The 26,206-nt window shown below is 37.9% G+C and overlaps 1 long non-coding RNA gene and 1 pseudogene across 1 annotated transcript in view; both read right to left on the bottom strand.

The window, feature by feature from the left end:
• LOC118008125 overlaps nt 1–6,362 on the bottom strand; it is a 44,934-nt gene extending 38,572 nt beyond the window's left edge. Inside the window, exon 1 of the long non-coding RNA XR_004678590.1 lies at nt 6,116–6,362. This is a non-coding gene — a long non-coding RNA (uncharacterized LOC118008125). The remainder of the gene's footprint in view (nt 1–6,115) is intronic.
• Nucleotides 6,363–24,273: 17,911 nt separating this feature from the next.
• Nucleotides 24,274–24,970, bottom strand: LOC118008202 (annotated as a pseudogene).
• Between the last annotated feature and the right edge of the window lie 1,236 nt (nt 24,971–26,206).

Below are 26,206 nucleotides of genomic sequence, written 5' to 3'. Positions count from 1 at the left end.
ATATATATATATATATATATATATATATATATATATATATATATATACCACCTCTTCTTTTTCCATTCAACTGTGATGAACACCTGCACTGTTTCCATAGTTTGGCTATTGTAGATAATGCTGCAATACACATTGGGGGTGCATGTATCACTTTAAATTAGTATTTTTATATTCTTTGGGTAAATACCCAGTAGTGCAATTGCAGGATCATAAAGTAGTTCGTTTGTAACTTTTGGAGGAACCTCCATACTGTTTTCCAGAGTGGCTGCACAACTTTGCATTCCCACCAACAGCGCACAGGGATTCCTCTTTCTCCAAATCTCCGACAATACCTTAGTTTCTGCTCAGGTCATGATCTCAGGGTTGTGAGATCAAACCCTGCTTCCCGCTCTGCACTCAGTGCAGAGTCTGCATGTGGTTCTCTCCTGCACCCCCTACTCTTTCTCTCAAATAAATAAATAAATAATTCTTTAAAAAAATAAAGTTATAACACTAAATATGATGTTTGTTATAGGTTTCTGAAAGACATAATTTATGAATTAAAGAACCTTTTTTATATTCCTAGTTCTGTAATAGCTTTATCATGAATGGGCATTGAATTTTAAATTATAGTAATTGATTTTGTAATATGAAACCATCCCCATGATGCTGGGTTAAACATTATTATGATGCGTCATATTTTATGCATTGATTTCAATTTATCAACATTTTATTGAGGTTTATTATAAGTATTCTAATTAATGAGATAGGCCTACAGTTTTTATTTATTGCACTGGCCCTGTCAGGTGTTATTGTCAAGGTTATTTCAGGCTCTTTTCTTCTCTTGCTGCTCTGAAACGGTTTTGTTGGATTAAAATTGTCTGTTTCTTGAACATTTGTAAAAACAGAACATTAAAAACTCTTTGAATCTTGTGCTTATTTTGAAAGGAGGACTACATATTAAATATATATAATTTATTGATTTACTCAAATTTTCTACTTTTTCTTACATTTGATTATTTATGTTTTCTAGAAATGCATGTTTTGAATGTAACTTTTCAAATTCATTATTGATTTTTATAAGATTTTCATACTTAATGTTCTAGCATATCTATATTTGTTACATACATTTATTTGCTAATGTTTATTTTTACTTTACTTTTTTTAGAAATATCTTCTCAGAACATTCCTTTTTTTTTCTTTTAAATGCTATAGTCTTGGGCACCTGGGTGGCTCAGTTGGTTAAGCGACTGCCTTCGGCTCAGGTCATGATCCTGGAGTCCCGGGATCGAGTCCCGCATCGGGCTCCCTGCTCGGCAGGGAGTCTGCTTCTCCCTCTCCCACTCCCCGTTTGTGTTCCCTCTCTCGCTGTGTCTTTCTCTGTCAAATAAATAAATAAAATCTTTAAAATAAATAAATAAATAAATAAATAAATAAATAAATAAATGCTATAGTCTTTCAGTTTTGTTGGTACTCTCCATTGTTTATAATCTTATTATTTAATTCTTACTTATGCATACTTATTCCTCCCTCCCACTTTATTTGTATTTACTCTTATTTTTCTAACTTTTTGAGAACGGTGCTTTTCTCAGTAGTCTTTAATTTTTTTTTTCCTAAAATAAAAATTCCTGCTCTGTGTATTTTAACATGTAGTGATTTCATCATCACTCAGTTCTAAGTGTTTTATAATTTCCATTTTCTTCCTGCTCTCTTTTTATTATTCACATTTAATATTATCACATTGTGATAGAAAGAAAAAGTATGCTCTATCTCATTTAAATTCTCTGGACATAATTGACTGTCCTAGGTAGCCTGGTGTGTACCCATGTCCAGGTGTGCTTGACAAGTAGCCACATTCTCTAGTTGTTTAGGAAACAAGTCTCCATCTCTCTCTCTCTCTTTCTCTTGTTCCTTCACTGTTAAATTGCATAACTATTTACTAATTCATAAGAGGTAATTTTTCTCCTGCTGTTTTATATATTTTCCTTCCTCTCAAATTTCTTATAATCTCTGATTCTGCAGTGAAGTACGAATCATAAAACTATCATTGTTTGTATCGCCATGAAAACCCCCATGAGGTTGGGTGATTGCAAATTCTCTTTTCTCTAGGTTGATATGAAAACAGGTTTCTAGCTTCCTAGTAGATTTGTTAATTTTCACTCATTTATTAAATTATGTGGGCAGGAAATTATAACACCCATTTCTCATCTGGGTGGGATGGGGAAGTTAGTGACACTTCTAAGAAATGAAAAACAGCTAATACTTGAAATGCCAGTTGGCTGCTAAATCAGTTAAAAAACCAAAAATAACAACAGTTCAGTTCCCTGCCCCCCACAGCCATGTGCCATACCCTGTTGTGTCCAGATTAAAACTCTCAATCAGCTCATCATCTCTCAGGTGGAAATACAATGGTACACAAATGATTCTAATAAGGTGGGAATAAGGCAAATGTCCTAAGGACAGTAACCAGGCCTGACTTGTTACATTCAGCAATGAATGTAGTGCCTGCTATGCAGTGACTGGGCAGTTCATATCTGTTCAATGAAGGGATGCACTTCAAAGATTATCAGTACTACCTGTAATTATATGCAAAATCTTATATAGAGATGATCTCAAGAATCTCACGTTCCAGTTGTGACAATAATCATGAAACAATCACATACACTCGTGGAATGTGTGATTTCATATTGTATAAAGGACTCAGCATTAAGCCAACCTTGGGCATGGGTACACCGCCAGGCCGTCACGTACAGACATTTCCACCCAATGGTTCTCCATGCATGTGTTGTCACTACAAGGTCAGTTGTGTCTCTGGTCCCATCCCCTAAAGTCTAAAGCCTTCCACGGGTCTACAGGTTGTAAGAGCCACTTCAGCATCATCACCTTTTCTGTTATGGCTTTATTCTCTCTCTCTCTCTCCTTCTTACTTGTGGATTTCCCATTGACACTTAGTGACATATTTAAACTTCATTTTGATTATATTTTTCCTAAGATGCCAATAATTTTGGAGGCAGAGGAAAGTGTGCCTTCATAGGCTCCGTCTGCTATATCTATGCATACTGTTTGGTTATGGTTATTAATTCAATCTTTCACACATACATAAAATTGTTTAATGATATCTCTATTTCTCTATGCTCAGGAACATATTAAATGTTATAGGAGGGAAAAAAGATGAAAAATAATAAACCTTTGATTTCTGTTTGCTTACAATTTAGTTGCTATGATAAGATGCATAAACATACAAATGCTTGGGGCGCCTGGGTGTCTCAGTTGGTTAAGCGTCCAACTTCAGCTCAGGTCATGATCTCTGGGTCCTAGGATCGAGCTCCGCATCGGACTCTGTGCTCAGCGGGGAGCCGGCTTGTCCCTCTCCCTCTGCCCCTATCCCAGCTCATGCCCTCTCTCCCTCTTTCTCTCTCTCTCATAAATAAATAAAATCTAAAAAAAAAAAGCATACAATTCTAAAAACACATTAGGGCTATATATCCTGACTTCCTCTGTGCACTGGGGCACTGGAGGAAAGGCAGGAGGAAACAGTCTATGGAGAAAGTTTGAAAACTAATGGCTAGCCAGCCAAAAGAGCCCTTTTTAAGCTTAGAGAACAGAGCCATATTAAAAAGTTATGTGGAAAAAAAAAAAAAGATATGTGATCTGGAAGGTTTTGGAAAACTGTCAATGCTCTCTCAGACATTACACCGTAATGCTAGATCAGCTACACATTATTATTGATTTCACATGATAGTGTCAAGCTGAACTAACATTACAACATGGGATTGAATTGAAATTGATGTACTTGAATAATTCAAGCTGTTATTATTGTAAGTCAGCCATTTTTTGAGGAGCATAAGCATTTTTAAAATAAAGTTTTTCAAAAATGTATGGGCTTCCAAAAGTTTCAGCACCCGCCCCTCCAATTTAAAGCTTAAAATTCATATAAATACTGCATTCCATTTATGTCAGAAACACCAGGAACATTCTTTAAACGACACCTCCCATTGCCTGACTTCATCTTAGGATGACCAATCAGGTGATGAAGAGCTTGAACATTTTGTAAACATGTTCATTTAGGAAGCGTACAGGAGGACTGAGCAAACTTGCAAGAACCAGAGTGAGAAAATGACTCATTTTGTGAGGAAAAAAAACATGTTTTCCTCTAGAATTTAAAAATATATTGTAGATATATTGAAAGCTCTGACAAGAAAATTCAGAATACCTGCACTTGGGGAAAAATAATCTATTTTCACTTCAGAAAAGTAAGACAGCAACCAAGGCACAACAAAAATGACTCTGAGTTGGGCCCTAAGTGGTTTTCTGCACAAATACAAGGTGTTTTGCACTACTCTCTAATGTTTGCTTCTCATCCACACTCAACTCCCGTCGGGTATTTTGTACCAGATCAGCTATGCTGCTCCTTCCCAGTGTTAGATCTGAGTGCTAGAGGAAGTGAATAGCCTGCCACTTATAGGACTGAATGCAAATTTCTCTATGTTCCTTTCTCTTCCTGGGAGCAAGAATACAGACATACCTGCAACCCAACTTCAACTAAGCCAATGAGGACAATGCCCAGGGATAATGCTAGAGAAATAAGAAGTTAGTCAAAATCCTTAGGTGACCAAATGGAGCATAGTAGCCTGCTTATCCATTCTGGACTGTTTATGAAGAGAGAAGTGAACATTTTTGCTCTTAAGTCACTTAAAGAGTTGGATCTCTCTCCTGCATACGTCATCAGAAGCCAGAAATATGGCCAAGCTGTTTTGGACACATGCATTAAATATAAAGTCCTTAGAGCAACATCTCAAGTATTTTATTTTATTTTTTAATTTAAGTTTTTAATTTAAATTCAATTAGCCAACAGAGTACATCTTTAGTTTCAGATGTAGAGTTCAGCAATTAATCAGTTTCAAGTATTTTATTTATTTTTTATTTTTTATTTTTTTTAAAGATTTTTATTTATTTATTGAGAGAGAGAATGACAGAGAGACAGCATGAGAGGGTGGAGGGTCAGAGGGAGAAGCAGACTCCCTGCTGAGCAGGGAGCCTGATGTGGGACTCGATCCCGAGACCCCAGGATCATGACCTGAGCCGAAGGCAGTTGCCCAACCAACTGAGCCACCCAGGCGCCCTCAAGTATTTTAAATGTTTTCATTCACCTCATGTCATTCTTGCTATTCACTAATAAGGATCTCAGTTGAGTCAGAATCAGAATTAGCTACATTTTAAAGGTGGGTAACTGAGGCAAGAGAGGTAGTTTTTAATCACAAAATTGTGCCAAGAGAATAAAAAATTACAAACCAATTGTATGACTCACAGCTCTGTCCTTACATAGAAATTTTATTCTATATCAAATGTTTTATACATATTTCCTGATTCATCATAGAATTCTGGGTTAGTTGACGACAGAGACAACCCTGGCCAATAGGTTTGACATTCACCAGATGTGTGATTCATATTGCCCCACTCATATAACATTTACAAACATATCATCTACAATCGAATAACTCTTCCCTTCAAATAATATTGTAATTCCCAATAATAATTCCTCTCCAACAGTGAGGCTTAGGTGCCTGAACATTTCTAGTACAGAAATTTTTGGTTAAAAACCTTCAGATCATGTAGGCAATATTCAGCCAGAGAGACTGTGGTCATGGGTGTAATTGTGAAAGCCACTGAGTTTTTGCCCAATAAAAATAGTATATTAGTAAAAGAGAACATAAAAGCTATTTTCATAACAAAATAATAATAGTACCATCAGATTTTCAGTTATCACTTGCTTCCTAAACACTCAGCTCTGCCTTTTCCTATGAAGTTTAAAGAAATGAATTCCGTTTGCTTCATTGTATATTTAGAAGGAATACAAAGAGGCATTTTATCCTGTTTGCTTCACCATTCAAAGATTTAATGTCTTTCCGATTTTGCAATGTGGAGTTGACTTTTGCCTCCTGGGATCATGAGGACTTAAGGAGATACAGAGTAACAGCTTGGATGCCTGAGAAAGACACAAACAAAAACAAAAAACCTAGGGTGGCTTTAAGTGATATGGCATGTTAAGTGACTATTTATTAAACTTCATATCAACCTTGAAAACATTTTATCTTAGTTCCAGTCGTGATTATTTCATGCTAAAGAGCATACCAACCGTTTGTGTCTTACTTCGCCTTCCTTGATAGACGAATGAGTGCAATTGTCCGATTCTGGTTTACTTTTCCTGGACTTTTTTTCTCCCAATGCAGCACTGCAAAATACCGAGGCCGTCCTCTGCCATCTTTTCAATGTTCCAAACTTTACTCCCTCTTCTAATAAAAAGCCTCAATGGAGGGGTTTTGCAGTCTGTGCTAGAAGATTTTGCCATCTTTATGCACGGTTAACTCACATGACTCACACTGTTGGTGTTCAGGACTCAGTGTGAATCCAGTGATTAATGACATACATTTCTCATGTAACAAACTCACTATCAAGCCAAGTCTTTCAGTGCATGCTCAACATTAAAAATAGCCTAGTTTCAAATAGCAGTCTCTTTCAACAGACTGAAGGAAAAACTGGCTGTGCTGGGTTAATTAAGAATGATATAAATACATTATGGATCATTTAAAATATTTAAAGGGTGATAGTGACATACTCGATTTAAGCTCTAAACTTAATTTTGGAAAATAATCCTTACATAAGATGAGAATTTGATGTGCTGGAAGAAGTTTTTTCATGGCTTATTTTCAAGGTATATAGAAGTAAATTAAAGAAAACTCAGTGTATGAATGGATAAAGAAAATATCACATTTTCTTTATCAAATGTCACATAATATATATATTAATATATATAATACCTATTATATATATTTAATATATGTTATATATATGTATGTATATATGTTATCCAGCCATAAAACAGAAGGAAATCTTGCCATTTGTGACAACATTGATAAACTTAAGGACATTAGGCTAGGTGAAATAAGTCAGACAGGAAAAGACAAATACTGTGTGATCTCACTTACATGTGGAATCTAAGAAAGCTGATCTTCTAGAAGCAAAGAGTACAGTGATGGTTGCCAAGGGCTGGGTGGGGTGGGGTGGAGTTATGAGATGTTGGACAAAGAGTACAAACTTCCAGTTATAAGATAAGTTCTGAGGATCTAATGTATAGTATGGTCACCATACTTAACAATACTGTATTTTATACTTGAAAGTTGCTAAGAGAATAGGACTGAAATATTCTCACCACAAAAGAAAAGGCAATTACATGAATGATGATCATTAACTAATCTCATTGTGCTAATCATTTTGCAACATACATGTGTGTGTATCAAAACATCACGTTGTACTTTTTAAATTTTTTTGTCACATCGTGCATATTAAACTTTCACAATAGTATATGTCAATCATATGTCAATAATGCTAGAAATCAATCAAAAGAAAATGAACATTTCTCATAGGGGAAGCTGTGCAAGATAGATTTTAAGAGTATGACCCAGAAAACTAATAGACATTCCTATTTCTATACTGTTCTATATCTAAGGCCATATCCTCAGCATATCCTTCTCAGAAGTGTCTGGACAGACTATATTGTGTTGATCTCTGTAGTGATATAAAGAATATGCACAGTGTAGTAAATACTTTCCAGGTTCTTTTTTTTTTTAAGATTTTATTTATTTTTCAGAGAGGGCACTTAAGCAAGAGAGCGGCAGGCAGAGGGAGAAGCAGGCTCCTCACTGAGCAGCAGGGAGCCTGGTATTGGACTCGATTCCAGGACCCTGGGATCACTACCTGAGCAATCCATACACTGGAATCCACTATTTGAATTTCTTATCCACACTGCTCTTGATGGCAAATATCCTAGAGATATGCTGTACCAACTGGTTTCACATCCTTTGTTCTATGGAGGGGGTCCTGTCTGCCTATCATGGGTGTGATTTCTCTAGATTGGGAGGAAAAACAAGCTACTTTTCACACATAACAAAATATTATGCTTGCAGATTATTCTGTTTCAGAATTTGTGATGATTTACCTAAGTGGAAGCTTCCCTCTCGGGGAAAGTAAGTTTGTTATGTAAATATATAGTTTTCAACAAATGGGAAAGACCACATTTATCTTTGGTTATTTTTTTTTTAAAGATTTTATTTATTTATCTGAGAAAGAGAGAGCAAGAAAGAGCAAGAATAAGGGTGGGGAGGGGCAGAGGCAGAGGGAGAAGAGGAGCCAAATGCAGGGCTCAATCCTAGGACCCTGGGATCATGACCTGAGCAGAAGGCAGACACTTAACCAACTCAGCCATCCAGGCACCCCCTTTGTTTATTGTTAAACATCATATATTATATGATATTGTATTATTTTTAATTAATAGTATAAATCATGTATAACATATACACATACATATTGCATATATACATATATTACATAAATCATATAATATGAATACAGTATTTAACATTAAATATCACATAATATATTATTATTTAATATCAACTGCCATTTTTATTTTTACTATTTGCTCGATATATTACCTAATTTACTACTCACAGCAACACTAGGAAGGTAGTCTGGTAATGTAATAAACTGTGTATCATTTTATTCATTCATCACTATGACCTTTTAAGTTAGGAGGTATTATTCCCATTCTTGCAGATGAGCTATCTGAGGTTCAGGAAAGTTAAGTAACTTTTGCAAAATTTTCTGATTCTAAGAAGTGTCAGATAATGTAAACCATCTGTCTGACCCCAGAGCCTATGTTGTGAACCATCACGTTACTCTGTCCCTTCCAGCTCATAAATGGGATGAGGTTCTGAAAACCACATTGGCGGAATAAACAGTAGACAAGGCAAGTCGTAGAGTGTAGAGGTTAAGGTAACAGTTACATCTGGGCTCATATTCCAGTTGTGACACTTGATAATAGCACGATCTTGGGCAAAAGTCTTTCTGGCATTGGTCTCCTTACTGTCATATGTGGATAAGGATACCTCCTTCATACAACTATTTGGAACTGTAATTAAGATAAGGCAAACTGAATGCTAGGTGGTTTGATATAGAGAGCACTAAATGGTGGCTGTTAATATTGCTGTGGTTCCCTCTTTGGGTGACAAGTACAATAAGCACTAATGTGATGGTATTCAATCAATATTGTACCTTCATTTATTCATCCATTTGTCAAATATTTCTCACAGACCTTTAGCAAGTGGAAAGCAATGAAGTAGTCATGACCAGAGCCAGCAAGTGTCCATTCCACCTGGTCAGCACAGCCCCTTGTTCCTCCATATTAGCTCCATATTCAGCAAACTATGTGTTTGTCTCAACAGAAATTTCCTCTATGTCTGGGTCTCTGATACATGTTGGCATGCAAAATGAAAGAGCACACAGGCCCCTCATTGAGAAACTCGCAGTTTAGCTGGGTGGACACACATTTGAACAACTAAATCTGATGGAGTGAGAATTGTTTCATCACGAACACAATTCAGTAAGTACACAAAGGAGTGATTAATCTGGGGAGAAAGGATGAGAAGGTCTTCAAGAGGAATTGATGTTTGAAAAGGATTCTGGAAAGGAGAAAAGTGAGCAGAACATTCCAGGGAGTAGGGGGCAGTAGGAGTTAGGCAGAGAGGAAATTCAAGGGGGAGACTCCAGATAGTTGAGTTGGCTTAGAAGAATAGACTAAACTCCTGAACACGTCTGAAAAGCTGAAGCAAGTGATAAAGTCCTTTAAATGGATAACATGGGGTGCCTGGGTGGCTCAGTCCTCTGCCTTCGGCTCAGGTCATGATCCCAGGGTCCGGGGATTGAGTCCCACATCGGGCTCCCTCCTCGAGGGGAGGCCTGCTTCTCCCTCTCCCACTCCCCCTGCTTGTGTTCCCTCTCTCGCTGTGTCTCTCTCTGTCAAATAAATAAATAAAATCTTTAAAAATAAATAAATAAATAAATAAATAAATAAATAAATAAATAAATAAATAAATAAAAAAAAATAAAATAAAATGGATAACATGGACAGCACACCCTGTACTCACAGATCATGTCAGACTCCACTTGGTCTGCCTTCAATTTCCTCTCCTGTCTCCTTTTTTCCCTTCTCTTTTTTTCTTACATCCATTAACATTAATTACCTGCTCACTCTTCATAGAAACTTGGAAGGAGAAAACTAGTTTAAGGAAGTTTGTGCACACCACAGCTGGTCATTGAGGGAGAAGTTCAAACAAGCTATTGAGAACAGATTCACTTAAGAATCTTGAGGTGGGGAGATCATCCTGCATTATCCCGGTGGGCCCAATCCTTATAAAAGGCAAGAGTGTCAGTCATAGAAAGAGGTGATGGAAGCAGAGGTCAGAAGAGAGGGATGTTTGAAGATCCTACACTGCTGAAGTTGAGGGTGCATGGAGAGAGGCACCAGCCAAGGAGTGTGACCAGCCTCTAGAAAATGGAGAGGGCAAGAAGATGGAGATCCTCCGAAAAGGAAGGTGGCCTGGCTGACATCTTGATTTTAACCCAAGGAAGTCTCTGTGGGATATTTGACCTGCAGAACTGGAAGCCAATACATTTTTATTGGTTAAATCTCTCAGTTCGTGGTAATTTGGAACCATGGCAACACACTGTATTTAATGCCCTTGATAATGACCCTGAGGCATCAGAAACATTGTCATGGCGTTAAGCACACTTTTTTTTCTGAGAGGGCAGCCATGTTTGGGGTCCATCCCAGCTTAAATAGAGCTTAACATTATGAAAATAAATCTGAACTTTGTAGAATTCAAATATTCAGAAATGTTTACCTCCTTTTATTTCCTGAGAGGAAGTGATACACAGACAGCACTGTGCATTGAACGACTTCTGCCTTGCGTCTAACTTTTATATTCTCTTGAGAGGCGGGAAAAGAAAATGTTTGAGCAATCGATCACTGCATTTTAGACTATGTAAATAGTTTTCCATTGCCCTATAAAGACTGACCAAGCAAAGTAGTCTGATTTCCATAATGCCAACTTCTTTCAGGCAAATGAAGTTCTTGAGCCTCTGCTTCTGGAGACAAAGTATCATGGCAGATAGTGCTCTTGCTCGGTCAGCATTCTCCGCACAGAGTTGACAATAAGTCTGAGGTGGTGTCAGACTTTAAGGACTCAATGGAGCAACATGTCAACAAATTTGATTCAATATTGGGAAAACAATCTGCATGCCTTAGCGCCAAATGGAGACTCTAGGTAAACTTATATTCCTCTATAGAAAGCTTTCACGTTATATATTAAAGTGTTTAGCCCACTGGTAATGCTGCCTGGGATCCCCATAGCTGGTGACCTCTGAAAATGCCCACGGGAGTAAATGAATGTTGCCTCTCAGCTTGTTAAAAATGATGTAGCTGTGTTGTTAATAAATACGGAGCTTTAGAACATCACCCAGTAGATTTTTATGTTAATGTTCTGATGTTTATCTTCCTGGGACTGCTTCATTAGAAGTGAAAAGTACTAAATGATTCCAAGCAAAAGCTCAGAGTTACAGGATTTTATCCAGTTGCCTGGAAGCAGGATGGAATATTAAGTCCACACGGAAAACAGTCTGCACAAATTGAGACTAATATTTTATTAGAAAGTGTTGACTCCCTGAATTACATCTCTTCATGACCTTCACTGTACTGTCCAAATATCTCAGCAAGCCTTACACAGCCCTCCTTGATCTTCTCACTGCTTAGCTGTCAAGCGTCGGAAGTAGGTGTAAAATTACAGCCTGATGGAGGACCTCTCTCCTGTCTTACCTCAGCGAAATGCAGGTCTTGTCTTCTCCTTGGTGTCTTACCTATATTTGTCTTCCCAGGCCCTATTCCTGGAACCAAGTGGCCTACATCTCTACTGACCTTCTTCCACTTTCTCCCCAACTGACATTTTGGCCTCTTTTTTCCAGTTCTGTGTCTGCCTCTTTGATAACTTAGTAGTGTTAAATCAATCCATTTATTCACACCTTGAATCTTTTAATTTTTGATGATTTCATTTCCCTTCCTAGCTAGCTCATTTCAACATAGCTACAACCGTTCCCGTCATCCTCTATCTCTACCACTGTTTTTCCTAGCCGTTAGGCTAGGGCTCTGGAGACCTCTAGCCTGTCTCTTGCTTGAAACTTGATAAATAACATTTATAAAATCACATGATGGCATTAGTGGAATTGGGCAGGGTAACCTAGGAATCCGAGAAATGTTTATAAGATTGCTTCTAGGAAAATAGTGCTTCTGTTTCCAGATAACCAATTATGTCCGGAGAAATAGTTCTTTTGTTCCTAGCCAACCAATTAAGACATGGTGAGCTTTAAAAATAAAAAGTTTTTCATAAACTGGGCCATGCTTGTGAGAAGATGAAAAAATGATGATGGTCACCAAGCATTACTGAGTGCTTGCCACATGCCAGACACTCTGCTATGTGTTCTAGATGCCTTATCTAATCTGGTATTCACAACAACTATCTAAGATAGAGAACTTCTAGGATTTCCATTTTGAGTTTCTATGACTTTTACAAGTCTCACGAATGGGAATTGTTGTGGCTGCCACATGAACTTAGGTATATCATGTTCTCATGCTCTGTGGTACAACGCTCAGGGCAAACACTAGTCCGGTTGACAGATACTCATGGAAAGAAGGAACGAAGGAGTAGATGGACAGATGCAAGAACAGATAGATCACATAATGTGAGTATTGTATAACAGATTTGAAAATACAACATTGTACTGCTTCAGTGGCTTTTAGTAACTCTCTTCCTCTCTGCCAGGTGCCTAGAGCCCTGCCGAAAATACATCAGCCATTACAATAAAAATCACTAGTATCATTTTATATCATTTCACCAGCTAAAGTAACTGGCTACCTGGTTACAATAGAGTTATTTTTTTCACAGTGCAATGATTGCCTCTAAAGTACCTAAAGCCGGGCACCTGGCTGGCTCAGCGGGAAGAGCATGTGACCCTTGGTCTCAGGGTTGTGAGTTCGAGCCCCACACTGGCTATAGCATTTACTAAAAATAAATAAGCTTGAAAGTGCTTGAAGCAGTGTGTTTTTAATTATGTTTCATGATATAAAGCAGACAGTTTTGGAGTGAAGGATGTTTGAGGAAAACGTCAAACTCCAGAAGTCCCTGGCTATAACTGTGAACATGCTGCTTGGCTCTTCTGTGACTTAGTTTTCTCACCTGTAGAATAGTACTTCATAGTTTGGCGATTTTTAAAAGTTTCTTTAGAGTTAGGTTCTTTTTTAGCTCATAGATCAGAATTTTTGGCTCAGTGCCTGGTACATTAAAATTGTTAGCTATTTATATTAATAGTGCTAATTAATAGAAATAGCTTCTTTCATTTATCTTGTGACTTACAATTTTCAAAATGTTTTTACTGAAATTATCTCAATTGATCATCTAAGAAGCCTGGACATAAGATTTAAAAATAGCAAATTTGATCTTCTAAGACAATTATTAATATGTTCCAGGCTGTGTATTGCTTTTTCCATTCTTTTTTAAAATTAAAAAAAATCCACTATAATTAACATAGAGTGTTACATTAGTTTTAGGTGTAGAATATAGTGATTCAGCAAATCTGTAAATTAGTGCTCATCTTGGTTAATCCCCTTCACCTAGTCCACCCATCCCCCGCACCTTCCCTCTGGTAACTACCAGTTTGTTCTCTGTAGTTAAGAGTGCACTTTTTTTCTTTATCCCTTTTTCTTTGCTTGTTTTTTTTTTTTTCTCTTACATTCCACATATGGGTGAAATCATATGGTATTTGTCTTTTTCTGACTTATTTCACTTAGCATTATACTCTCTAGATCCATCCATGTCATTGCAAATGGCAAGATTTTATTCTTTTTGATGCCTGAGTACACACACACACACACACACACACATACACATTCATTGTGTGTGTATATATATATATATACACACCTTTGTTGTATATATATAACACATCCTCATTATCCATACATCAGTTGTTGGACACTTTGGTTGCTTCTATATCTTGGCTACTGTAAATAATGCTGCAGTTAACACAGGGGTTCATCTATCTTTTCAAATTAAAGTTTTTGTATTCTTTGGGTAGATACCCAGTAGTGGAATTACTGAATCCTAAGCTAGTTCTATTTTTAATTTTTCAAGACACCTCCATACTGTTTTCCATACTGGCTGCACCACTTTGCATTCCCACCAACAGTGCACAAGAGTTGCTTCTTTCCATTCTTAACCACAAATGTGGCAGGTAGGTACTAGTATCCAGTTGAAGAAAATGAAATTGTCAAATACCTTGTTCAAAGGTGTTCAGCTAGGCAGTAGCAGAAGTCTGAATCAAATGCACTCTGAGCCATTTCTCAATCTCAATCGCAGCACTTTCCCAACGTTGATCATGTGACAGTTTTATTCTTGAGAATGTGATTGAGCATAGAGACTCTAAAGATTTATTTATTTGAGGGAGGGTGGGGCAGAAGAGGAGGAAGGGAGAAAATCTCAAGATTCTCCCCGCTTCTCTGCTCCTTGCTGAGTGTGGAGCCTGAAACTGGACTCCATCTCATGACCCTGAGATCATGACCTGAGCCGAAATCAAATCATCTGACTGACCATCCAGGTGCCTCAAGCATATGGACTCTAAAGCCCGTGTGCATGAGTCCAAATTCTGGCTCATTCACCTACCAGCTGTGTGAGCATAGTACTCAGTTTCCTCATCTATACAATGGAACTTGTAATACTACTTGCTTCATCGGGTGTGTTGAGGATTAAATAAGATAATATATTCAAAGCAATTATAATAATCCCAGGTTCGTGTTAGCCATTAATATTGGCAATTATTTCTGATGCATGTAGTCATCTCCTATATAATCAAACAATTACAACTCATTGCTCTTTCAGTATACTTACTCTGTTCTGAAACTGAATGGAAGCAATTAATTTAAAAATCCAAATCCTGGGTGTCTGGGTGGCTCAGTCAGTTAAGCATCTGCCTTCAGCTCAGGTCATGATTCCGGTGTCCTGGGATCGAGCCCCACGTGGGGCTCCTTGCTCAGCAGGGAGCCTACTTCTCCCTCTCCCTCTTCCCCTCCCCCTGCTCATGCTCTCTCTTTCTCTCTCTGTCAAATAAATAAATAAAATCTTTAAAAAAAAATCCAAATTCTTTATTATGAGGATCGAACAATGCACTATTTCAGTGCTACCATCTACTTTTAAATAACATTTTGGTGTGAAGTGAAGGGACCCATTTTCTGGGTTGGGAGAATGAGATACCCACAGTTCAAATGCCATTCTGAAAATGAGAAGATGATTGTCAGTGAGCCAGACATCAGTCTCAGTACAGGAGCACTATTACTAGATAGGTGATTCTGAGAACACATTGATCAACCACTTCCTATTCCCCCAACATAAATTTAGCGTCTTGGTTGTAATAGAGCTTATGTTCTTTACATAGAACTGATTTCTGTGAGCTGTTCTGAATATCAGTTAGCTTGGGAAATCATTAAAATAATAGCTACTATTTAATAAGCATCTACAGTGTTTCAAGATATGAACTAAGCCCTTTATTTTTATTTTTTTATTTTTTTAGAGAGAGAGAGTGTGTGTGTGCAAGTGAGGCAGGGGAGAGGCATTGGGGGAGAGAGAGAGGGAATCTTAAGCAGACCCCATGCTCAGCATGGAGCCCGAGGCAGAACTCAGTCTCACCACTGTGAGAGCATGACCTGGGCCAAAACCAAGAGTCAGACGTTTAACTAATTGAGCCACCTAAACTAAGCCCTTTATATTCATGAGATGAAAAGATAATCTGCAGAGCCAAGTGATAGAGATAGAACTTTCTTTGTCTTTTTGTGATTTGACCTAATTTCGTTTTGTGGCCCACATCTCCCAGGGTGGCAGAAAGTCAGTGACTCACTATCCTGGCAGGACTTCCCCCTGCCCATTTCCCCATCCTTGTGTATGTGGGGCCTAGGGCTTAGAAGGTGCCAAAGCATTGGCTGAGAATGGGCCTGATGAGTAGGAGTGCTGGTACATCTGTTTCTCATCCGGGTGATCTGATCCTTGCAGGAAACCATGGAGGCATCCCTCATTTCTCCTCATAGACCTCTCGGGTGATTCTTGCCACTGCTTCTCCACCATATTTAAGGATCTGGGAATCCATCTGTTATTAGTCATTCCCTCCTGGGCTTGTATAATCACTGCTGGACTGTGTATGCTTCATCTACTGAGACACAACAGAGAATCATTCCCACCCTGGGATCTTGCTATCTTCTTGTGTCTCCTACATAGTAACCAGAGTGTAGATCCCCTTGATGTCTTGACAACTCCTTCCTTCATTGATCCTCAAGATGAGACCACAGCTGACATCTTGATTACAGCCTCATGAGAAAATCTGAGACACAGGATCTATCAGATTACTGACTCATAGACATTGTGGGATAATAAATGTTTTGAGCTGCTATGGTTTGGGGTAATTTGTTATGCGGTGATATATAACAACTAAGATGGAAATAAAATCTCTGTTTGCCTTCCAGTATTTCTGTCTTTTCCTAAAGTCCTTATTCAAAACCAAATCCAGGAATTTTTCCTTTTGGGCTATGATCTCTGTTACTGTCACATCCTTCTACTGACGCAAAGTATATCACAATTCTTGAAATGAGGTGAGGGAAAGAAGCAGGAAGGTTATACATTAGTAGAGAAAAATCGTTAGTATTTTAAAAATACCATTCTTACTTTCACTACCATTCTAACAGATAGTTATCATTTTGTAAGTGAGAAAATTAAAGCTTCAGAGACATTAATTTACCAAAGGTCACACAATCATGTATCCATCATCAACCTTCATTTCTCTTCACTACATTTCACTACCACTAGGAAAAAGTTTGAGCCTACATTAGAAAAGAAGAAAACATCAATCCTGCTATTTAAATCTGCCATGCAAGTTTTTATATATGTAGAGTTGTATACCAATCGAGAAAGGTTAATTTAGTGTAATTGAGGTAACAGCATAATAGGGGAGAAGTTGACTTTGGATTCTCTCGATTCTGCTTTTTTTATAAGAGCAAAACCAGACTGCAGTAATTTCTGCAAATTATGTTGAAGTACATAGGAAAAATTCAGATACTAGACCAACATTCTCACCTTCTTAAGTTGTCATACTTATTCAAGTCCTATCCTACATAGTCCTTTGGAAAGACATGATTTAATATTGCTTTCACCTGTGAGACCATTCATAACATTTGGTTCTCATCACATTTTTCTTCTCATATATAATGAGTATTCATGATGGCACCTCTCTTCATCGAGCCTACAGAATTGAAATCAAAGCCAAGAAAATATATTCTGCTCTCTCCACATTGATATATTGAATCTATGACCATCTTGGCAATGCAACAAAAATTGGTGTGCTCTGTACATAAATATATATTTCTTCATTAAGTTATTTTGTATTAAATACACTTAGATTGTTTGTGTTCCTTGTCTAGTCCATCAGGTGGAGAATTTATTCAGCTGTAACTTTCTTTACTACAGCCTAAAGAATCCAGACTGCTTTAGGATATTTAACTCATCAAAACCTTTTCATTAAATAGAGGGGTGGATAGGTAAATGGGTCATGGTTAGATGCTTCTGCATTTTCAATAAAAAGAGACCTTCAAAGGCCTTAAAAACATTTATTATATTTATTTAACAAACATATCATAATTACGGTATCTGACACCATTCTAAAAAATTTTGTAAGTACTAATTTAATTTTCATGACAACCCCCATAAAGCAGGTAGTTTACATTAATTTTAAAATTGAAGAAACCAAGGCATAAGAGATTTAAATAAGTTGTCCAAGGTTGGACAGCTACTAGGCAACAGAGACAGGATTCAAAATTTGGTCTTTTGGTTGGAAGGTCCATGTCCTCCACCACCACACTATGCCTTAGGGACAAAAGGAATCATTTTAACAATGTTTGAGAAATCAAAAGAATTTCTTTAATAGCCTATCAATGAAGATGCATACATATTTGATATCTATATATATTATGCATATTCCATTCATATGTGGCTAATCCTAATGAACAGCCCTGTGGATGACCTCTCTTAGGTACGAAAGCATAGATGTATAATATCTACATATGGATATAATAGAGGAAAGCATTGCCTTATTATCAGAAGACATCTTGAGTCTTGACTGTGACTCATTAATTATGAGTTCAGTCGACTTTCGTATCAGCTTTTTTTTTTTTTTTTTTTTAAGATTTTATTTCTTGATTTGACAGAGAGAGAGAGACAGCAAGAGAGGGAACACAAGCAGGGGCAGTGGGAGAGGGAGAAGCAGTCTTCCCACCGAGCAGGGAGCCTGATGCTGGGTTCACGACTGGAGCCGAAGGCAGATGCTTAACGACTGAGCCACCCAGTCACACCTTTATATCAGCTTTGTTTGTGTTTATGTTTTGCTCACTACTGTATTATCCTCTGCCCCTTACATGCTATGCTTAGCAAACATTAAGTACTTAATAATTGTTTTTGTTGAGTTGAATTGATAATGTGTACTGCTTGATTATTTGGGGATTATCTGTTATGTCTTCCTATGAGTTGTGTAATAGTGAATTCTCCCCTATATTTAACCAAGAGCTAAATAGTACCTGCTTAGTGTACATTATTAAAAAAAAGATATATTGTGTAGAGGAACCAGAAAAAAACAAGTTTTATAGGAAAGTCAAATGCATATCAACTCATAGATCAGATTCTACATGCCTTATTCTTGGGTTTTGGAATATCAGACCAACCCATTCTGTGCTGGAAATGAAGTACTTTATGACTACCCAGGAAATTGAAATGGAAAAAAGCAAAACAACCAACTGGGTCAAATTATTACCTTGAAAAGTTCATAGATTGGGCCTACAGTTCCAAAATACTATGTTCTGAAAGAATTCTAGTACTTTCTTCATCAAAGAATCAAAAATGGAAGGAAAAAGTTTTTGTTTTTTTTTAAAGGTTTTGTTTATTTATTTGACAAGGAGAGAGACAGCGAGAGAGGGAACACAAGCAGGGGGAGTGGGAGAGGGAGAAGCAGGCCTCCCACAGAGCAGGGAGCCCGATGCAGGGCTTAATCCGGGACTCGATCCCGGGACTCCGGGATCATGACTTGAGCCGAAGGCGGAGGCTTAACCGACTGAGCCACTCAGGCGCCCCCGAAAAAAGTTCTTTTTATTGCCCTTTTAAGATGCTGTGTTTTTCTTTTGTTATCTGACCTTACCCAATTTTTAGATGTTTTTTAATCACAGCTATAGGTATTTCTTTTGGCCTCAAGCAGCGTTTTTTAAAAATATTTATATAGGCAATGGATTCTTCTCCCTCTTTCTCCCCGTCTTCCCCCGCTTCCTCCTCCTCTTCCTCCTTTCAACTGAGTATGTAAAATTACAAAGTTAATAAAACTAACCTAAGCTAAACTTGCAAACTTGATACAGGATCTTGCAAAATGTCTACAAAGAGAAGTGGAAATATTTAGAAAATAATTGCCTTTAAATCACAAAAACTGTGTTGGAAGCTTTAATATGCATGAAGGTCTTGCTCTCATGTTCAGGTCATGTTCAAAATCACTCATTCTCATACCACTAATGGGGATGCCCATTGCCAGTCACTAAAGCTCTTTCTAGCTTCAGCCCCACTTTGCTAACCTGGACTGTAGTTATTTGCGACAATGAAAAAAAATGCCTTTTTTTCAAATTCCTAAAAACTAGGAATCTTTCTCCTGCTCCAGTTTCAGTGTGGTTTGGTAAGCTGGCCTTACTTACATTTGTTTCTTTTGTTCATTCATTGCGGTATTGAAGAAGATGCCCTCACACCTACTTTCTTCCTCTTCATTTTAGAATTCTATTCAAAAACCCAAGCTTGTTAAAACCTCCAAATATATTGTTGTTGGAGATGGTAAAGTTTCCAAGGTTCTAAATTATTTATTTCTAAATAAATCTCTACACTATAATAAATACAGACTATATAAGAAAATTGAAAAAATATTTCACATTTCCCAAAAGTTGTGTGACTTTTTATGTTCTCACTTATTATCCACATGTATTTGTTCTATACAGAACAAATTCTCTTTTAAAAGGTGAGAGAATTGGGAAAGAATTCTACAAATCACTTAGGTGCAGTTCTTAGCACAGTTCACTCATGTATGGATTAAATGAGAATATTAGAACAAAGGTTGTCTCATTTTCAAGGTCTTTTCTTCCAGTAAATTTAAGCAAACGTGAATTAGATTTCCCTATGGTGAGGCTGCAAACAGACACATTTTGTTCAAAATGTACCTGGATTTTTTCTCTTTGACAGACTGTTCATATTGGCTCAATGGAAAGGTTCACATGATTTATTTTAGCCTTGGTGTCAGTGCTACGGACAGTGTGTTTACCAATACAATCGGATGCTACCAATGTTGGACTGCAGACCCAAATAGCTGATGACATAAAACATTCGTCAATTTGGCAAGATGATTTTTGGTTCTTAATGAAAAATGAGAAAATCAATTAAAAATGTTCATTAATATTCTTTTCAGTTTGTTGACTAAGATCATCAAAATATATGAATGGTTTTGTTTCTTCATGACCAAAGCTCCAAAATTTTGAGTTATTTTAACAGTGGTAAAGTGGCCTATATATGAACAAGCAGAATAGGATATTCTGTAACATCATCATTTTCGATGGCTATCTCCAAAATATTGTTTATTGAGATGAATTATAGTTGATGTTAGCCAAAGGAGTAACATTTATTAGGTGTATGAGATGGTAAACATTCATATTTGCATTTTAATAATGACCAATGCTTTTTCTGCTAAAAATAAAGTGAAATGCAATTTTTAATTAAAAATAAGTTTTTGACAAGGGTTCCAAGATCATTCAAATGAGGAAAAGCCAGTCTTTTCAACAAATAGTACTTGAAAACTAGGTATCCACATTCAAAAGAATGAAGCTGAACCCCTACCCTATACCACATCCAAAAATTAACTAAAAATGGATCCATGACCTAAATTTAAGAGCTAACTCTCAGAGGAAAACTTTATGGCATTGGATTTGGCAGTGATTTCTTAGATGTGATGCCAAAAGTGTAAGTAACAACAACAACAAAAAACATATAAATTGGAATTTATAAGAATAAAAACTTTTATATATCAAAACAAACTATCCACAGAGTTAAAAAGCAACCCATGAATTGGAGAAAAACATTTGAAAATACTATATCTGATAAGATGTTAATATGTAGAATTTTAAAAGAGAACACCAACAGATTGATACTGTAAATAACAAAACCTGATTAACATAAGGGCAAATGACTGGAATAGTCTTTCTCCAAAGGTAATAGATCAATTGCCAGGAAGCACAGTAAGATACTCAACATCACTAATCATTAAGGAAATGCAAACCAAAACCTCAGGGAGGAGGTGACATCAGCAAGATGGAGGAATAGGAGGTCTCAAATTCATGTCCCCCAACAAAAACAATTTTACAGCTATCCAAGGACAAAAGTGCCACTGTGGGAGCTTTGGGATCAGGTAAGAGGTTGTAAAACTCCAATGAACCCCAAGACTGAAATGTGCCGCTTTGAAAAGGCAGGCCCAATTTCTGGTGGGAGGCTCACTAAACACGGTACCACCTACTGACCAAAAGGAGCCCCAGCCCACTATGTACTTGGATCCAACTTCACTTGGCTGCCATCCTGCAACCAGCCTCATCTTCCCATGGACCCAGATGGAGCCACATCCATATACCCCCAGGTTATGGTCCCACCAACCATGGACCTGATCATAAGTTCTGAAGCAGCCCTATAACTTAGCTATAACCTTGCCCTCCTGCTGGTCCAGAAAAAATTCCTGCCTACACAGGGACCCAGGAGGAGCCACACCTGTTCTTGTCCCTGATAACAGGCAATCAGGACACAATTTCAAAGCTGTCCTGTGACCCAGCTCCAGTCCGGCTGGCCCAGAGACCCAGTGATATCAGTCCATGTGGCTGGTAGCAGGCTGGATGAACTCAGTCCCACCTGTGGACCTTGAAGTGGCTCTGAGTCTCACTTCCAGCCCCACTCTGCCATGGTCCGGGGGACGTCCTGGCCACTCATGGAACTGACAGAAGACATGCCTACTCAAATCCCTGGTGGCAGGCCTGCTGACCTTATTCCTGTGGACGGACCCTGGAGTAGCCCTGTGACCCAGCTCCAGCCCCACCTACCATGGTCTTTGAGGCAGTCCCGTCCACCCAGAGAGCCCTCTCCGAGACCTAGTGGGAGTCAAAACCATCAGTGTACCTGGTAACAGGCCCACTCTCTGTGGGCTATACTGCAAACCTGGAGGTGGCCCCAAGGACTGACTCAGCTCTGCTCACACGCGGTCCTGGAGCAGTCCCATCCACACAGGGATCTGACAAGAACCACACATGCCTGTGCCCCTGGTGACAGGCCTGCTATCCGCAGACCCAAACTGTGGACCCCACAACAGTCATGTAACTCAGCTCCAGTCCCGTCAGTCTGGGAACCCAGCACTGGTAAAGGTAAGTATATAATCAAATTCAGAATACTCTAATACTGTGAGGGTGGCATGTAAAGCACTTTTACCACAGGCAATAATATTGGGGTGCCCAGGTGGCTCATTCAGTTAAGTGTCTGCCTTCGGTTCAGGTCATGATCTCAGGGTCTTGTAATCAAGCCCCACATGGGGCTCCCTGCTTGGTGGGGGAGCCTGCTTCTCCCTCTCCCTCTGCTCTTCCCCCTGCTTGTATGTGAGCATGCACTCTCTCTCTGTCAAATAAATAAATAAAATCATTTTTAAAATAGGCAAAAGTATTAAAATACTATAGCTACAATAGTTTCTTAATGAATACACTAAAAATAATGTGACTTGTGACATAAAAATATAAAGTGGGGGGAGAAAAGTATAGAATTTTTAGATGCAATTAAAATTGTTATCAGCTTAAAATAGACTGTTATAAGGTATATAGATGCTGCAAATAGAATATGCATGTGCAGAAATTTCTATATGTTTTCCTTTCCTTTTTAAATTCCAATGTACTATTTGCTGTCAAAGAATTATTTAGTGCTAAGAAGCAAGTTTATATCCCTATGAGAAGGTAACTTTCCCATCTGAAGCTCTGAAATCATTTAGTTTATATTGGTTTTGATCAAATCAGGAGACAGCAAAAGATGAGAAAATGATTTCAAACAATAATCCTACTCTATTCCTAAGATTGGGATATTTTATGGATGACAGCTAAATTAAATTGGAGTAAGAATTGCTCACAATGATGAATGCCGCTGTTCATTCATAGTAACTTGAAAAGAGAAAGAAAGTAATTTTTCTTTAAAAGGAAAATCAATAGCCTGAAGGAATGATCAATTACTGAAGACAAATCCTGAGAAGATTTATCAAGAATTTCAGCTTCATTATCCTCGAACTCAGGAGGCCTTTGGTCAGAGTATGGATTAAAGATTCTTCAGGAACCTCTGCCCCTACTCCCGACTAAATTTGACCCCAAAGGCAGCTGGGAAAGAATGGTTGTTGAGCTGCAGGTTTCAGTATCTTCCCCATGGCCCTTAACAGCAAATACTTGACAAGCCGTTCATTCATTCATTCACTCATTCATTCAGGAAATGCCTTTTGAACATCCACTATGAGCTAAGCCATAGCGTGAGAGAATGTAACCCAAAATAAAAGGATTTAAAAAACACCAAGAAAGACAACCCCCTTCCTAATTCAAGCCACACCCACTATCTATTGGGGCTGAGTGAATTCCTTCTGAGGCCTTAGGTTTTTGGCAATCCTCCTAAGTCTGCATATCACCCTACCACTGCTTGCCCAGAAGCAGAGGCACTTTTGGCTTTCTGCAAGTTTTCTTCCTCATTTAGCTGCTGTCTTGGCCCCATGCCATCATGCAGAAAGCAAAATCTATAAATATGAACTAGCTCTCAAGCAGCTGAGAAAATCTACAAGAAAGACGATGGTACTAATAATGATAAATGTTCTTTACCCTTTGATTGATAAAATAATTGTATTTTAAAAGATCAGCTTTTTTTAAAGCACTGAGCAGATTATGGGTCACAGACTTCAGTTATCCACACAAGATACATATCTTTCACTTTATTAGTGTCTGCTTTTGTGAAAAAGATCTCAGTAATGGCAAAGGAGTTTCTTTTTTTTTTTTTCCCTCCTCAGTTCAAGTTTAATATAAACAACAAAAGACAAACAGTGATGCCCTACTACTGTACATAAGAGTTGGCCTGCCCCATAACAGCTCAGGCCCTTCTCTCCAGAGGAAGAAAGGCTGGCCTCCCCAACCCCTGCAGGAAAGGCCTGTCCTGTCCCCATACCACATCTGCACAGAGTCTAAAGTCTTATGTTCTAAGCATGACAATAGTACAAAAGAGATTTTGTTTTCATGGCCACCCACTGCAGCCCAGCCCTAAAATGACCCGGCGCCCACTTCTGCTTAGAGAAATATTCTTTGCTCTTCTGGACATCAGCTTGATGGTATCACTGCCAGGCTTCCAGCCAGCTGGGCACGCTTCCCCATGCTTGTCAGTAAACTGGAAGGCTTGAACCAGTCGCTGAGTCTCATCCACAGAGCAGCCGACAAGAAGGTCATTTACCGTGATCTGCCTAAGGATACCTTTATCATCAATGATAAAGAGGCCCCTGAACGAGATGCCTTCGTCAGCCTTTAAGATCCATAGTCCTGAGCAATGGTATGCTTGGGGTCTGATACCAAGGGAATGTTCATGGGTCCCAGTCTTCCTTGATTCTTGGGTGTGTTGATCCATGCCAGGTGACAGAAATGAGAATCCACAGAAGCACCAATCACTTGACAGTTGAGTTTCTTAAATTCTTCTGCCCTGTCACTGAAAGCAGTGATCTCCGTGGGGCACACAAAGGTGAAGTCAAGAGGGTAAGAGAAGAACACAATGTATTTCCCTTTGTAGTCAGATAGGCTGAGGTCTTTGAACTGGCCGTCTGGCATAACAGCCGTGGCTTTGAAGTTGGGGGCAGGATGCCCAATTTTGGCATTTCCTGAAGACATCTTGCTATCGGCAGCTCTAAGAACAAAAACGCCGAAGACAAGGCAGGAACAAAACGCGTAGCAAAGGAGTTTCTTATAAAGAAGATAATCCATCTAGAATTATTCCACAAAAGGAGTATCACAGAGCATGTATTAATAGACCTTTTTTTGGTAAATATACATATTCATACCATTACATGTGTTTTGTATGTCCCCAGTTCACTAGTAGTAAAAAAAATAGATCATAGTATAAGATTTGCCATGGCTTCCAGTTACAACCAGAATAAAGTTCTTGGTTTTGTTTTGGTTTTTTCCTTCTATATTATTAATATGCACATTTAGACAAAATGTAATGGTCCCAGTATGTACCCCTAAAGAATTAAATGACAAGAATTAATTGACTCTTATAAGTCAACTTCTGTATCATTTAAATATGGAATTTATAAACTTGTTGTCCAATGTGTAGAAACTGGAGAGAAAAGTTTTGGCTTCAACTCAAGAAATGTTTAATGGTCAAAAATATGCAAATATATCATGGCCTGCCTGAAGATAATGCTTCATAAGACACTATTGGATGAAATGAAGGTGGGAATATTTGATAAATTTCATCTTGGTTATGGAAAGAATGAGGTTTCTTTACTTACTAAGGAGTTTCAAGAATCAGCAAATATTAGGCATGTTCTGCATGGAGCACTAGGTGTTATGCACAAACAATGAATCATGGAACACTACATCAAAAACTAATGATGTAATGTATGGTGATTAACATAACAATAAAAATTTTAAAAATATTTGGGGTTCAAGTTAAGTTACTTTGGAAGAATATTTTGATTAAATACCGTATAAGTAAAGACAAAAATAACTCTACATAACACTTATACTCCAGTTAATAACTGGAATATACTGGTTAATAATAACCCATGCAGGTATGGGTTAACAACTCTGAAACTACTGTATGCATGCATGCACCAGCGTTGAAGAGGTAAATATATTGTAGAAAATGAGAACAAGTTCTCACCGTCAGAAAAAGAAGCTACAAACAAGGAAAGAGTGAGTCCTAGAATGAATCTCATGGTGTTGGATTGGAATTGGAGATATCATTATGAATGCATGTTTTTGTTAACATATACATAGCTAGATTATATATAATCTAGATTATATGTCTAGTTAGATATATAGAGAGAAATAAATATAGATGTGTATGTAGGCATAGGTTATACATATGTATTTCCAAGTTCTGCTCACTGAGAAGGCCTAGGAGCAGTGATACCCAGTAGC

This window comes from Mirounga leonina, unplaced genomic scaffold (genome assembly GCF_011800145.1).
Source record: "Mirounga leonina isolate KUSES-001 unplaced genomic scaffold, KU_Mleo_1.0 Mir_101608, whole genome shotgun sequence".
Classification (NCBI taxonomy): domain Eukaryota; kingdom Metazoa; phylum Chordata; class Mammalia; order Carnivora; family Phocidae; genus Mirounga; species Mirounga leonina.
The sequence above is the reverse complement of the archived record's forward strand: the minus strand, read 5'-3'. Positions and strand labels throughout refer to the sequence as shown.